This window comes from Triticum aestivum, chromosome 5D (assembly GCF_018294505.1).
Source record: "Triticum aestivum cultivar Chinese Spring chromosome 5D, IWGSC CS RefSeq v2.1, whole genome shotgun sequence".
Classification (NCBI taxonomy): Eukaryota; Viridiplantae; Streptophyta; class Magnoliopsida; order Poales; family Poaceae; genus Triticum; species Triticum aestivum.
The window spans coordinates 105,010,991-105,026,398 of NC_057808.1; positions in this window are offsets into that span (position 1 = coordinate 105,010,991).

The window sequence follows — 15,408 nt, forward strand, 5'->3', positions numbered from 1 at the left end:
GCACAAGACATCCAGAGCAACGCCAAGACCAGAGACACAAAGAGCAAAAGGGCGAGGTGGACTCCCCCGGCAAGATCCTTGCCGGGGCAGCCTCCGCGGCCCCGGCAAGAGCCTTGCCGGGGCAACTTGCCCGATGCTAGCAGAGCGAGCCACCCTTGAGCCCGAGGGTTCCAACACCATCAACCACATTGGGACCAAGGCTCGGGAGGCACCTCCGTGGTGGCATGCAGATCTTTGTGAAGATTAGAAGCATACAAGATCGGATGAGGACCAGAAGATGATGATCCTCGACGGGATCCTAGCCGAGGAAATCCACAAGACCCCCGGCAAGATCCTTGCCGGGGACGATCGCGATGCCGCGGCAAGGCCCTATCCGAAGACACCTGCGAGGCCACAACCAGGCCCGTGTCTGCCAAGACTCCACCTCTGTTCCCATGCAGCTGCCAGCCCAACCAGCTGGGCAGGCACCTGCGTGGCAACGTGCGGCTTCCGGACCAGCTCAGCAAGCACCAGCGTGGTGGCATGCAGATCTTCGTGAAGACCCTACCACCGCGCCATCTCAGCAGCCTGCCAGCCTACATGGCGCTGCATGCATCGTTGGCCTGGACGCGTGTCGGGGCAAGGCGGGGCGGCGACGGACGGGACGGGCCTCGTTACCATCCCCAGTAAAGCAACGGGACACCTAGGGGCACATTAAATGCGTCTTGTCCCGTAATGAAAAGCGATAAGCTTGCGTACTGTACACCTTTCCACCTCCTGTGTGCCACTGTGGCGACCCCTTTTTGTCTATAAAAGGAGGCCTGAGGCGTCCAGGAGGAGGATTCAGATCTTTTGGGCTACGCACGCAACGTAGCTAGCTCAAGAACACTCAAATACACACACCAAAGCAGGACTAGGGTATTACACATCTTCGTGGCCCGAACCTGGGTAAACGATCTTTGTGCTTCCTGTCAGACCCGCTCTTTGCACAACCCCACGCCCGCCAACCGTAGAAGGGATTCCAGTGATCCCATAGGTGTCGTTTCCCCAACAACAAGCATCTAGCCTCTCTTGCAACCATTTAGTTTCTAAATACTTATGCCTCTTGCAAAATCTATCTTCCCTATTTGGTGTGTGCTTGCAAGCTCTATGCACTCCACAAAAATTGACATGCTTCTAAGAGACATTTTTATCATTACTAGTGCAATCATCATTAGTACTATGGATATTCAAAGAGTTCATACTAACAACATTGCAATCATGCTCATCATTCAAAGATTGTATGCCAAACATTTTATTGCATTCTTCTTCTAACACTTTGGCACAATTATCGGAATCCTTATTTTCACGGAAGACATTAAAAAGATGAAGCATATGAGGAAACCTCAATTCCATTTTTTTTGTTTTGTTTTATAGACTAAACTAGTGATAAAACAAGAAACAAAAAGATTCGATTGCAAGATCTAAAGATATACCTTCAAGCACTAACCTCCCCAGCAACAGCGCCAGAAAAGAGCTTGATGTCTACTGCGCAACCTTCTTCTTGTAGACGTTGTTGGGCCTCCAAGTGCAGAGGTTTGTAGGATAGTAGAAAATTTCCCTCAAGTGGATGACCTAAGGTTTATCAATCCGTGGGAGGCGTAGGATGAAGATGGTCTCTCTCAAACAACCCTGCAACCAAATAACAAAGAGTCTCTTGTGTCCCCAACACACCCAATACAATGGTAAATTGTATATGTGCACTAGTTCGGCGAAGAGATGGTGATACTAGTGCAATATGGATGGTAGATATAGGTTTTTGTAATCTGAAAATATAAAAACAGCAAGGTAACTAATGATAAAAGTGAGCACAAACGGTATTGCAATGCTTCGAAACAAGGCCTAGGGTTCATACTTTCACTAGTCCATATTCTCTAAACAATAATAACATAATTGGATCATATAACAATCCCTCAACATGCAACAAAGAGTCACTCCAAAGTCACTAATAGCAGAGAACAAACAAAGAGATTATTCTAGTGTACGAAACCACCTCAAAGTTAATCTTTTCGATCAATCCATTGCGCTATTCCTATAAGTGTCAGAAACAACCCTAGAGTTCGTAGTAAAATAACACCTTAAGACACATATCAACCAAAACCCTAATGTCACCTAGATACTCCAATGTCACCACAAGTATCCGCGGGTACGATTATACGATATGCATCACACAATCTCAGATTCATCTATTCAACCAAAATAAAGAACTTCAAAGAGTGCCCCAAAGTTTCTACCGGAGAGTCAAGACGAAAACGTGTGCCAACCCCTATGCATAGATTCCCAAGGTCACGGAACCCGCAAGTTGATCACCAAAACATACATCAAGTTGATCAATAGAATACCCCATTGTCACCACGTGTATCCCACGCAAGACATACATGAAGTGTTCTCAAATCCTTAAAGACTCAATCTGATAAGATAACTTCAAAGGGAAAACTCAATCCATTACAAGAAGATAGAGGGGGAGAAGCATCATAAGATCCAACTATAATAGCAAACCTCGCGATACATCAAGACCGTGCCATATCGAGAACACGAGAGAGAGAGAGAGAGAGAGAGAGAGAGAGAGATCAAGAACATAGCTACTGGTACATACCCTCAGCCCCGAGGGTGAACTACTCCCTCCTCGTCATGGAGAGCGTCGGGATGATGAAGATGGCCACCGGTGATGATTCCCCCCTCCGGCAAGGTGCCAGAACAGGGTCCCGATTGGTTTTTTGTGGCTGCAGAGGCTTGCGGTGGCGGAACTCCCGATCTAGGTTTCTTTCTGGGGGTTTCTGTATTTATAGGAATTTTTAGCATCGGGAACAAGTCAGGGGGGCACGCCCTCCACCCTCGTGGATGGCTCGGGACTCTTCTTGCCCAACTCTTTTACTTCAGGGGCTTCTTTTGGTCCATAAAAAATCCACGAAAATTGGCAGGTCAATTGGACTCTGTTTGGTATTCCTTTTCTGTAAAACTCAAAAACAAGGAAAAAACAGAAACTGGCACTAGGCTCTTGGTTAATAGGTTAGTCCCAAAATCATATAAAACAGCATATAAATGCATATAAAACATCGAAGATGGATAATATAATAGCATGGAACAATCAAAAATTATAGATATGTTGGAGACGTATCAAGCATCCCCAAGCTTAATTCCTGCTCGTCCTCAAGTAGGTAAATGATAAAAACAGAATTTTAATGTGGAATGCTACCTAACATATTTATGAATGTAATCTTCTCTATTGTGGCAAGAATATTCAGATCCATAAGATTCAAAACAAAAGTTTAATATTGACATAAAAACAATAATACTTCAAGCATACTAACAAAGCAATTTTGTCTTCTCAAAATAACATGGCCAAAGAAAGCTATCCCTACAAAATCATATAGTCTGGCTATGCTCTATCTTCATCACACAAAATATTTAAATCATGCACAACCCCGATGACAAGCCAAGCAATTGTTTCATGCTTATGATGTTCTCAAACTTTTACAATCTTGACGCAATACATGAGCGTGAGCCATGGACATAGCACTATAGGTTGAATGGAATGGTGGTTGTGGAGAAGACAAAAAGAAGGAGATAGTCTCACATCAACTAGGCGTATCAATGGGCTATGGAGATGCCCATCAATAGATATCAATGTGAGTGAGTAGGGATTGCCATGCAACAGATGCACTAGAGCTATAAGTGTATGAAAGCTCAAAAAGAAACTAAGTGGGTCTGCATCCAACTTGCTTGCTCATGAAGACCTAGGGCATTTGAGGAAGCCCATCGTTGGAATATACAAGCCAAGTTCTATAATGGAAAATTCCCACTAGTATATGAAAGTGACAACACATGAGACTCTCTATTATGAAGATCATGGTGCTACTTTGAAGCACAAGTGTGGTACAAGGATAGTAGCATTGCCCCTTCTCTCTTTTTCTCTCATTTTTTATTTTTTATTTGGGCCTTTTCTCTCTTTTTTATGGCCTCTTTTTTTCTTTTTCTTTTTTTATTTTTCGTCCGGAGTCTCATCCCGACTTGTGGGGGAATCATAGTCTCCATCATCCTTTCCTCACTGGGACAATGCTTTAACAGTGAAGATCATCACACTTTTATTTACTTACAACTTAAGAATTACAACTCGATACTTAGAACAAAATATGACTCTATATGAATGCCTCCGGCGGTGTACCGGGATGTGCAATGAATCAAGAGTGACATGTATGAAAGAATTATGAAAGATGGCTTTGCCACAAATACGATGTCAACTACATGATCATGCAAAAAATATGCCAATGATGAAGCTTGTCATAATAAACGGAACGGTGGAAAGTTGCATGGCAATATATCTCAGAATGGCTATGGAATATGCCATAATAGGTAGGTATGTGGATGTTTTGAGGAAGGTATGGTGGGTGTATGGTACCGGCGAAATTTGCGCGGCACACGAGAGGCTAGCAATGGTGGAAGGGTGAGAGTGCGTATAATCCATGGACTCAACATTAGTCATAAAGAACTCACACAGTTGTTGCAAAAATCTATTAGTCATCGAAACAAAGTACTACACGCATGCTCTTAGGGGAAGGGTTGGTAGGAGTTAACCATCGCGCGATCCCGACCTCCACACAGGAAGACAATCAAAAAATAAGTCATGCTCCGACTTCATCACATAACGGTTCACCATACGTGCATGCTACGGGAATCACAAACTTTAACACAAGTATCTCTAAAATTCACAACTACTCCACTAGCATGACTCTAATATCACCATCTTCATATCTCAAAACAATCATAAGGAATCAAACTTCTCATAGTATTCAATGCACTTTATATGAATGTTTTTATTATATCCCTCTAGGATGCCCATCATATTAGGACTAATTTCATAACCTAAGAAAATTACCATGTTGTTTAAGACTCTCAAAAAAATATAAGTGAAGAATGATAGTTCATATAATTCTTCAAAATAAAACCACCGACGTGCTCTAAAAGGATATAAGTGAAGCACTAGAGCAAATGACAAACTACTCCGAAAGATATAAGTGAAGATCAATGAGTAGTCGAATAATTATGCAACTATGTGAAGACTCTCTAACATTTAAGAATTTTAGATCTCGGTATATTATTCAAACAGTAAGCAAAGAAAAACAAAATGATGCTCCAAGCAAAACACATATCATGTGGTGAATAAAAATATAGCTCCAAGTAAAGTTACCGATGAACGAAGTCGAAAGAGGGGATGCCATCCGGGGCATCCCCAAGCTTAGGCTCTTGGTTGTCCTTGAATATTACCTTGGGGTGCCTTGGGCATCCCCAAGTTTAGGCTCTTTCCACTCCTTATTCCATAGTCCATCGAATCTTTACCCAAAACTTGAAAACTTCACAACACAAAACTCAACAGAAAACTCGTAAGCTCCGTTAGTATAAGAAAATAAATCACCACTTTTCGTACTATTGTGAACTCATTCCTTTTTAAAATTGGTGTAATATCTACTGTATTCCAACTTCTCTATGGTTCATACCCTCCGATACTACTCATAGATTCATCAAAATAAGCAAACAACACATAGAAAACAGAATCTGTCAAAAACAGAACAGTCTGTAGTAATCTGTAACTGTCGAATACTTATGTAACTCCAAAAATCCATCCAAATTAGGAAAACCTAAGCAATTTGTGTACCAATCCATAGCAAAACGAATCAGATCAAAATCATGTTTCTGTGAATTATCAAAACTAATTTACTGAGCGCAGAAGTTTCTGATTTTCAGCACGATCAACACAACTATCACCGTAAGCTATCCTAAAGGTCTTACTTCGCACTTTATTGAAACAAAAGCTATAAAACATGATTACTACAGTATCTTAATCATGTGAACACACAAAAACAGTAAAGGTAAATATTGGGTTGTCTCCCAACAAGCGCTTTTCTTTAATGCCTTTTTAGCTAGGCATGATGATTTCAATGATGTTCACATAAAAGATAAGAATTGAAACACAAATAGAGCATCATGAAGAATATGACTAGCACATTTAAGTCTAACCCACTTCCTATGCATAGGGATTTTTTGAGCAAACAACTTATGGGAACAAGAAACAACTAGCATAGGAAGGTAAAACAAGCAAATCTTCAAGATTTTCAACACATAGAGAGGAAACTTGATATTATTGCAATTCCTACAAGCATATATTCCTCCCTCATAATAAATTTCAGTACCATCATGAATGAATTAAACAATATAACTATCACATAAAGCATTCTTTTCATGATCTACAAGCATAGAAATTTTATACTCTCCACACAAGCAAATTTCTTCTCATTCGGAATAGTGGGAATATCATAAAAAACTCGAATACTATAAATTGTTTCCACATTAAAAGAATAATGTTCAGAAAAAGGGTAATCATAATCATGACAAGTTTTGTAAATATAATCATCACTAATTTTTATAACATAAGTATCATCACAATAATCATCATAAGTAGCAACTTTGTTCTCATCATAATCAATTGAAACCTCTTCCAAGATAGTGGAATCATTACTAAATAAAATCATGACCTCTCCTCCACTTTCATAATTGTCACAATAAGATTCAACATCCTCCAAAATAGTGGGATCATTACTTCCTAATGTTGACACTCTTCCAAACCCACTTTCATCAATATAATCATCATAAATAGGAGGCGTGCTATCATCATAATAAATTTGCTCATCAAAACTTGGGGGACTAAAAATATCATCTTCACCAAACATCGCATCCCCAAGCTTGGGCCTTTGCATATCATAAGCATAATCACTCTCATCGTTAATAGTATGGATAGCACCAATAGTATAACAATTATCATCATCACAATGAGTAATAGGAGCAACATCATTTGGGAAGGATACCTTTTTACCTTTGCTTCTCCGTCTCATCGTTTTCTTCTTCACATTGTGTGTGGGTTTAATCCTATTTTTGGAGCTCCTTATTAATGAGATTGGTTGAATAGAAGGCTCCTCCTCGTTACCTGATTCATCATAAGAAATAATAGGAGGATATTGGGAAGTCTCTTCCCTTTCATTAGTATTCTCTTCATCTTCTATTTGTTTTCTTGTCTTTATGTAATTGGCAATATAAGGATTTTCAATGCAATTCACCGCACAATACATAAAAATTTCTTCTAGATCAAAATCAAGAACTTTATCCAGAACAAATTTTGGAAGATCATTAGTTATACGTTTCATTTGTTCATAACCCACAAGCAAACTAAGTTCATTATGATGTGCAAGGGAAATCAAGTCTTCACAATTTTTGGACACGATTCGATCATGAAACAATTTGCATTGCAGATTTAAATGATCACGTTCATTGCAAAGTTCACAAGGATGGCAAAGAAATTTTAAATTTTCAGCACAAGCATCTAGCCTCTATTGCAACCATTTAGTTTCTAAATACTTATGCCTCTTGCAAAATCTATCTTCCCTATTTGGTGTGTGCTTGCAAGCTCTATGCACTCCACAAAAATTGACATGCTTATAAAAGACATTTTTATCATTACTAGTGCAATCATCATTAGTACTACGGATATTCAAAGAGTTCATACTAACAACATTGCAATCATGCTCATCATTCAAAGATTGTATGCCAAACATTTTATTGCATTCTTCTTCTAACCGTTTGGCACAATTATCGGAATCCTTATTTTCGCGGAAGACATTAAAAAGATGAAGCATATGAGGCAACCTCACTTTCAATTTTTTTTGTAGTTTTCTTTTATAGACTAAACTAGTGATAAAACAAGAAACAAAAAGATTCGATTGCAAGATCTAAAGATATACCTTCAAGCACTAAAGTCCCCGGCAACGGCGCCAGAAAAGAGCTTGATGTCTACTGCGCGACCTTCTTCTTGTAGACGTTTTTGGCCCTCCAAGTGTAGAGGTTTGTAGGACAGTAGCAAATTTCCCTCAAGTGGATGACCTAAGGTTTATCAATCCGTGGGAGGCGTAGCATGAAGATAGTCTCTCTCAAACAACCCTGCAACCAAATAACAAAGAGTCTTTTGTGTCCCCAACACACCCAATACAATGGTAAATTGTATAGGTGCACTAGTTCGGCGAAGAGACGGTGATATTAGTGCAATATGGATGGTAGATATAGGTTTTTGTAATCTGAAAATATAAAAACAGCAAGGTAACTAATGATAAAAGTGAGCACAAACGGTATTGCAATGCTTCGAAACATGGCCTAGGGTTCATACTTTTTCACTAGTGCAAGTTCTCTCAACAATAATAACATAATTGGATCATATAACAATCCCTCAACATGCAACAAAGAGTCTCTCCAAAGTCACTAATAGCGGAGAACAAACGAAGAGATTATTGTAGGGTACGAAAACACCTCAAAGTTATTCTTTCCGATCAATCCATTGGGCTATTCCTATAAGTGTCACAAACAGCCTAGAGTTCATAGTAAAATAACACCTTAATACACATATCAACCAAAACCCTAATGTCACCTAGATACTCCAATGTCACCACAAGTATCAGCGGGTATGATTATACGATATGCATCACACAATCTCAGATTCATCTATTCAACCAACACAAAGAACTTCAAAGAGTCCCCCAAAGTTTCTACCGGGGGGTCAAGACGAAAACGTGTGCCAACCCCTATGCATAGATTCCCAAGGTCACGGAACCCGCAAATTGATCACCAAAACATACATCAAGTGGATCAATAGAATACCCCATTGTCACCACGGGTATCCCATGCAAGACATACATGAAGTGTTCTCAAATCCTTAAAGACTCAATCCGATAAGATAACTTCAAAGGGAAAACTCAATCCATTACAAGAAGATAGAGGGGGAGAAGCATCATAAGATCCAACTATAATAGCAAAGCTCGCGATACATCAACATCGTGCCATATCAAGAACACGAGAGGGAGAGATCAAACACATAGCTACTGGTACATACCCTCAGCCCCGAGGGTGACCTACTCCCTCCTCGTCATGGAGAGTGCCGGGATGATGAAGATGGCCACCGGTGATGATTCCCCCCTCCGGTAGGGTGCCGGAACATGGTCCCGATTAGGTTTTGGTGGCTACAGAGGCTTGCGACGGTGGAACTCCCGATCTAGGTTTCTTTCTGGGGGTTTTTGTATTTATAGGAATTTTTGGCGTCGGGAACAAGTCAGGGGGCGCGCCCAAGGGGGTAGGGCGCGCCCTCCACCCTCGTGGATGGCTCGGGACTCTTCTGAGCCAACTCTTTTACTTCGGGGGCTTCTTTTGGTCCATAAAAAATCCACAAAAATTGGCAGGTCAATTGGACTCCGTTTGGTATTCCTTTTCTGTAAAACTCAAAAACAAAGAATAAACAGAAACTGACACTGGGCTCTAAATTAATAGGTTAGTCCCAAAAATCATATAAAACGGCATATAAATGCATATAAAACATCCAAGATGGATAATATAATAGCATGGAACAATCAAAAATTATAGATACGTTGGAGAAGTATCAAGCATCCCCAAGCTTAATTCCTGCTCCTCCTTGAGTAGGTAAATGATAAAAACAGGATTTTTGATGTGGAATGCTACCTAACATATTTATAAATGTAATCTTCTCTATTGTGGCAAGAATATTAAGATCCATAAGATTCAAAACAAAAGTTTAATATTGACATAAAAAAATGATACTTCAAGCATACTAACAAAGCAATTATGTCTTCCCAAAATAACATGGCCAAAGAAGCTATCCCTACAAAATCATATAGTCTGGCTATGCTCTATCTTCATCACACAAAATATTTAAATCATTCACAACCTCGATGACAAGCCAAGCAATTGTTTCATACTTTTTATGTTCTCAAACTTTTTCAATCTTCACGCAATACATGAGCGTGAGCCATGGACATAGCACTATAGGTGGAATTGAATGGTGGTTGTGGAGAAGACAAAAAGAAGGAGATAGTCTCACATCAACTAGGTGTATCAACGGGATATGGAGATGCCCGTCAATAGATATCAATGTGAGTGAGTAGGGATTGCCATGCAACAGATGCACTAGAGCTATAAGTGTATGAAAGCTCAAAAAGAAACTAAGTGGGTCTGCATCCAACTTGCTTGCTCATGAAGACCTAGGGCATTTGAGGAAGCCCATCGTTGGAATATACAAGCCAAGTTCTATAATGGAAAATTCCCACTAGTATATGAAAGTGACAACACACGAGACTCTCTATTAGGAAGATCATGGTGCTACTTTGAAGCACAAGTGTGGTAAAAGGATAGTAGCATTGCCCCTTCTCTCTTTTTCTCTCATTTTTTTATTTGGGCCATTTCTCTTTTTTTATGGCCTCTTTTTTTCTTTTTCTTTTTTTATTTTTTGTCCGAAGTCTCATCCCGACTTGTGGGGGAATCATAGTCTCCATCATCCTTTCCTCACTAGGACAATGCTATAACAATGAAGACCATCACACTTTTATTTACTTACAACTCAAGAATTACAACTCGATACTTAGAACAAAATATGACTCTATATGAATGCCTCCGGCGGTGTACCGGGAGGTGCAATGAATCAAGAGTGACATGTATGAAAGAATTATGAAAGGTGGATTTGCCACAAATACGATGTCAACTACATGATCATGCAAAGCAATATGACAATGATGAAGCGTCTCATAATAAACGGAACGGTGGAAAGTTGCATGGAAATATATCTCGGAATGGATATGGAATATGCCATAATAGGTAGGTATGGTGGCTGTTTTGAGGAAGGTATGGTGGGTGTATGGTACCGGCGAAAGTTGCGTGGCACAATAGAGGCTAGCAATGGTGGAAGGTTGAGAGTGTGTATAATCCATGGACTCAACATTAGTCATAAAGAACTCACAAACTTATTGCAAAAATCTACTCCCTCTGTCCCATAATATAAGAGCGTTTTTTACACTAGACTAGTGTAAAAAACGCTCTTATATTATGGGACGGAGGGAGTATTAGTCATTGAAACAAAGTACTACATGCATGCTCCTAGGGGAAGGGTTGGTAGGAGTTAACCATCGCGCGATCCCAACCTCCACACAGGAAGACAATCAAAAAATAAATCATCCTCCGACTTCATCACATAACGGTTCACCATACGTGCATGCTACGGGAATCACAAACTTCAACACAAGTATCTCTAAAATTCGCAACTACTCCACGAGCATGACTCTAATATCACCATCTTAATATCTCAAAACAATCATAAGGAATCAAACTTCTCATAGTATTCAATGCACTTTATATGAAAGTTTTTATTATATCCCTCTTGGATGCCCATCAGATTAGGATATAAGTGAAGCACTAGAGCAAATGACAAACTACTCCGAAAGATATAAGTGAAGATCAATGAGTAGTCGAATAATTATACAACTATGTGAAGACTCTCTAACATTTAAGAATTTCAAATCTCGGGATATTATTCAAACAGCAAGCAAAACAAAATAAAACAAAATGACGCTCCAAGCAAAACACATATCATGTGGTGAATAAAAATATAGCTCCAAGTAAAGTTACCGATGAACGAAGACGAAAGAGGGGATGCCATGCGTGGCATCCCCAAGCTTAGGCTCTTGGTTGTACTTGAATATTACCTTGGGGTGCCTTGGGCATCCCCAAGTTTAGGCTCTTTCCACTCCTTATTCCATAGTCCATCGAATCTTTACCCAAAACTTGAAAACTTCACAACACAAAACTCAACAGAAAACTCGTAAGCTCCATTAGTACAAGAAAATAAATCACCACTTTTGGTACTGTTGTGAACTCATTCCTTCTTTATATTGGTGTAATATCTACTTTATTTCAACTTCTCTATGGTTCATACCCTGCGATACTACTCATAGATTCATCAAAATAAGCAAACAACACATAGAAAACAGAATCTATCAAAAACAGAACAGTCTGTAGTAATCTGTAACTCTCTAATACTTATGTAACTCCAAAAATCCATCAAAATTAGGAAAACCTGAGCAATTTGTTTACCAATCCATAGCAAAAATAATCAGATCAAAATCACGTTTCTGTGAATTATCAAAACTAATTTACTGAGCGCAGAAGTTTCTGATTTTCAGCAAGATCAACACAACTATCACCATAAGCTATCCTAAATGTCTTACTTCGCACTTTATTGAAACAAAAGCTATAAAACATGATTACTACAGTATCTTAATCATGTGAACACACAAAAACAGTAAGGGTAAATATTGGGTTGTCTCCCAACAAGCGCTTTTCTTTAATGCCTTTTTAGCTAGGCATGATGATTTCAATGATGTTCACATAAGAGATAACAATTGAAACACAAAGAGAGCATCATGAAGAATATGACTAGCACATTTAAGTCTAACCCAGTTCCTATGCATAGGGATTTTGTGAGCAAACAACTTATGGGAACAAGAAACAACTAGCATAGGAAGGTAAAACAAGCAAATCTTCAAGATTTTCAACACATAAAGAGGAAACTTGATATTATTGCAATTCCTACAAGCATATATTCCTCCCTCATAATAAATTTCAGTAGCATCATGAATGAATTCAACAATATAACTATCACATAAAGCATTCTTTTCATGATCGACAAGCAAAGAAATTTTATTACTCTCCACATAAGCAAATTTCTTCTCATTCGGAATAGTGGGAATATCATAAAAAACTCGAATACTATAAATTGTTTCCACATTAAGAATAATGTTCAGAAAAAGGGTAATCATAATCATGACAAGTTTTGTAAATATAATCATCACTAATTTTTATAACATAAGTATCATCACAATAATCATCTTAAGTAGCAACTTTGTTCTCATCATAATCAATTGAAACCTCTTCCAAGATAGTGGAATCATTACTAAATAAAGTCATGACCTCTCCAAATCCACTTTCATAATTGTCACAATAAGATTCAACACCCTCCAAAATAGTGGGATCATTACTTCCTAAAGTTTACACTCTTCCAAACCCACTTTCATCAATATAATCATCATAAATAGGAGGCATGCTATCATCATAATAAATTTGCTCATCAGAACTTGGGGGACTAAAAATATCATCTTCATCAAACATAGCATCCCCAAGCTTGGGCCTTTGCATATCATAAGCATAATCACTCTCATCATTAATAGTATGGATAGCACCAATAGTATAGCAATTATCATCATCACATTGAGTAATAGGAGCAACATCATTTGGGAGGGATGCCTTTTTACCTTTGCTTCTCCATCTTTTATTTTTCTTCTTCACATTATATGTGGGTTTAATCCTCTTTTTGGAGCTCCTTATTAATGAGATTGGTTGAATAGAAGGCTCCTCCTCGTTACTTGATTCATCATAAGAAATAATAGGAGGATATTGGGAAGTCTCTTCCCTTTCATTAGTATTCTCTTCATATTCTATTTGTTTTCTTGTCTTTATGTAATTGGCAATATAAGGATTTTCAATGCAATTCACCGCACAATACATAAAAATTTCTTCTAGATCAAAATCAAGAACTTTATCCAGGACAAATTCTGGAAGATCATTACTTATACGTTTCATTTGTTCATAACCCACAAGCAAACTAAGTTCATTATGATGCGCAAGGGAAATCAAGTCATCACAATTTTTGGACACGATTCAATCATGAAACAATTTGCATTGGAGATTTAAATGATCACGTTCATTGCAAAGTTCACAAGGATGGCAAAGAAATTTTAAATTTTCAGCACAAGCATCTAGCCTCTCTTGCAACCATTTAGTTTCTAAATACTCATGCCTCTTGCAAAATCTATCTTACCTATTTCGTGTGTGCTTGCAAGCTCTATGCACTCCACAAAAATTGACATGCTTATAAGAGAACTTTTTATCATTACTAGTGCAATCATCATTAGTACTATGGATATTCAAAGAGTTCAGACTAACAACATTGCAATCATGCTCATCATTCAAAGATTGTATGGCAAACATTTTATTGCATTCTTCTTCTAAAACTTTGGCACAATTATCGGAATCCTTATTTTCACGGAAGACATTAAAAAGATGAAGCATATGAGGCAACCTCAGTTTCAATATTTTTTGTAGTTTTCTTTTATAGACTAAACTAGTGATAAAACAAGAAACAAAAAGATTCGATTGCAAGATCTAAAGATATACCTTCAAGCACTAACCTCCTCGGCAACGGCACCAGAAAAGAGCTTGATGTCTACTACGCGACCTTCTTCTTGTAGACGTTTTTGGGCCTTCAAGTGCAGAGGTTTGTAGGACAGTAGCAAATTTCCCTCAAGTGGATGACCTAAGTTTTATCAATCCTTGGGAGGCGTAGGATGAAGATGGTCTCTCTCAAACAACCCTGCAACCAAATAACAAAGAGTCTCTTGTGTCCCCAACACACCCAATACAATGGTAAATTGTATAGGTGCACTAGTTCGGCGAAGAGATGGTGATATAAGTGCAATATGGATGGTATATATAGGTTTTTGTAATCTGAAAATATAACTACCGCAGGTAACTAATGATAAAAGTGAGCACAAACGGTATTGCAATGCTTCGAAACAAGGCCTAGGGTTCATACTTTCACTAGTGCAAGTTCTCTCAACAATAATAACATAATTGGATCATATAACAATCCCTCAACATGCAACAAAGAGTCTCTCCAAAGTCACTAATAGCGGAGAACAAACGAAGAGATTATTGTAGGGTACGAAACCACCTCAAAGTTATTCTTTCCGATCTATCCATTGGGCTATTCCTATAAGTGTCACAAACAGCCTAGAGTTCGTAGTAAAATGACACCTTAAGACACATATCAACCAAAACCCTAATGTCACCTAGATACTCCAATGTCACCACAAGTATCCGCGGGTATGATTATATGATATGCATCACACAATCTCAGATTCATCTATTCAACCAACACAAAGAACTTCAAAGAGTGCCCCAAAGTTTCTACCGGAGAGTGAAGACGAAAACGTGTGCCAACCCCTATGCATAGATTCCCAAGGTCACGGAACCCGCAAGTTGATCACCAAAACATACATCAAGTGGATCAATAGAATATCCCATTGTCACCACGGTATCCCATGCAAGACATACATCAAGTGTTCTCAAATCCTTAAAGACTCAATCCGATAAGATAAGTTCAAAGGGAAAACTCAATCCATTACAAGAAGATAGAGGGGGAGAAGCATCATAAGATCCAACTATAATAGCAAAGCTCGCGATACATCAAGATCGTGCCATATCAAGAACACGAGAGAGAGAGAGAGAGAGAGAGAGAGAGAGAGAGATCAAACACATAGCTACTGGTACATACCCTCAGCCCCGAGGGTGAACTACTCCCTCCTCGTCATGGAGAGCGCCGGGATGATGAAGATGGCCACCGGTGATGATTCCCCCCTCCGGCAGGGTGCCAGAACAGGGTCCCGATTGGTTTTT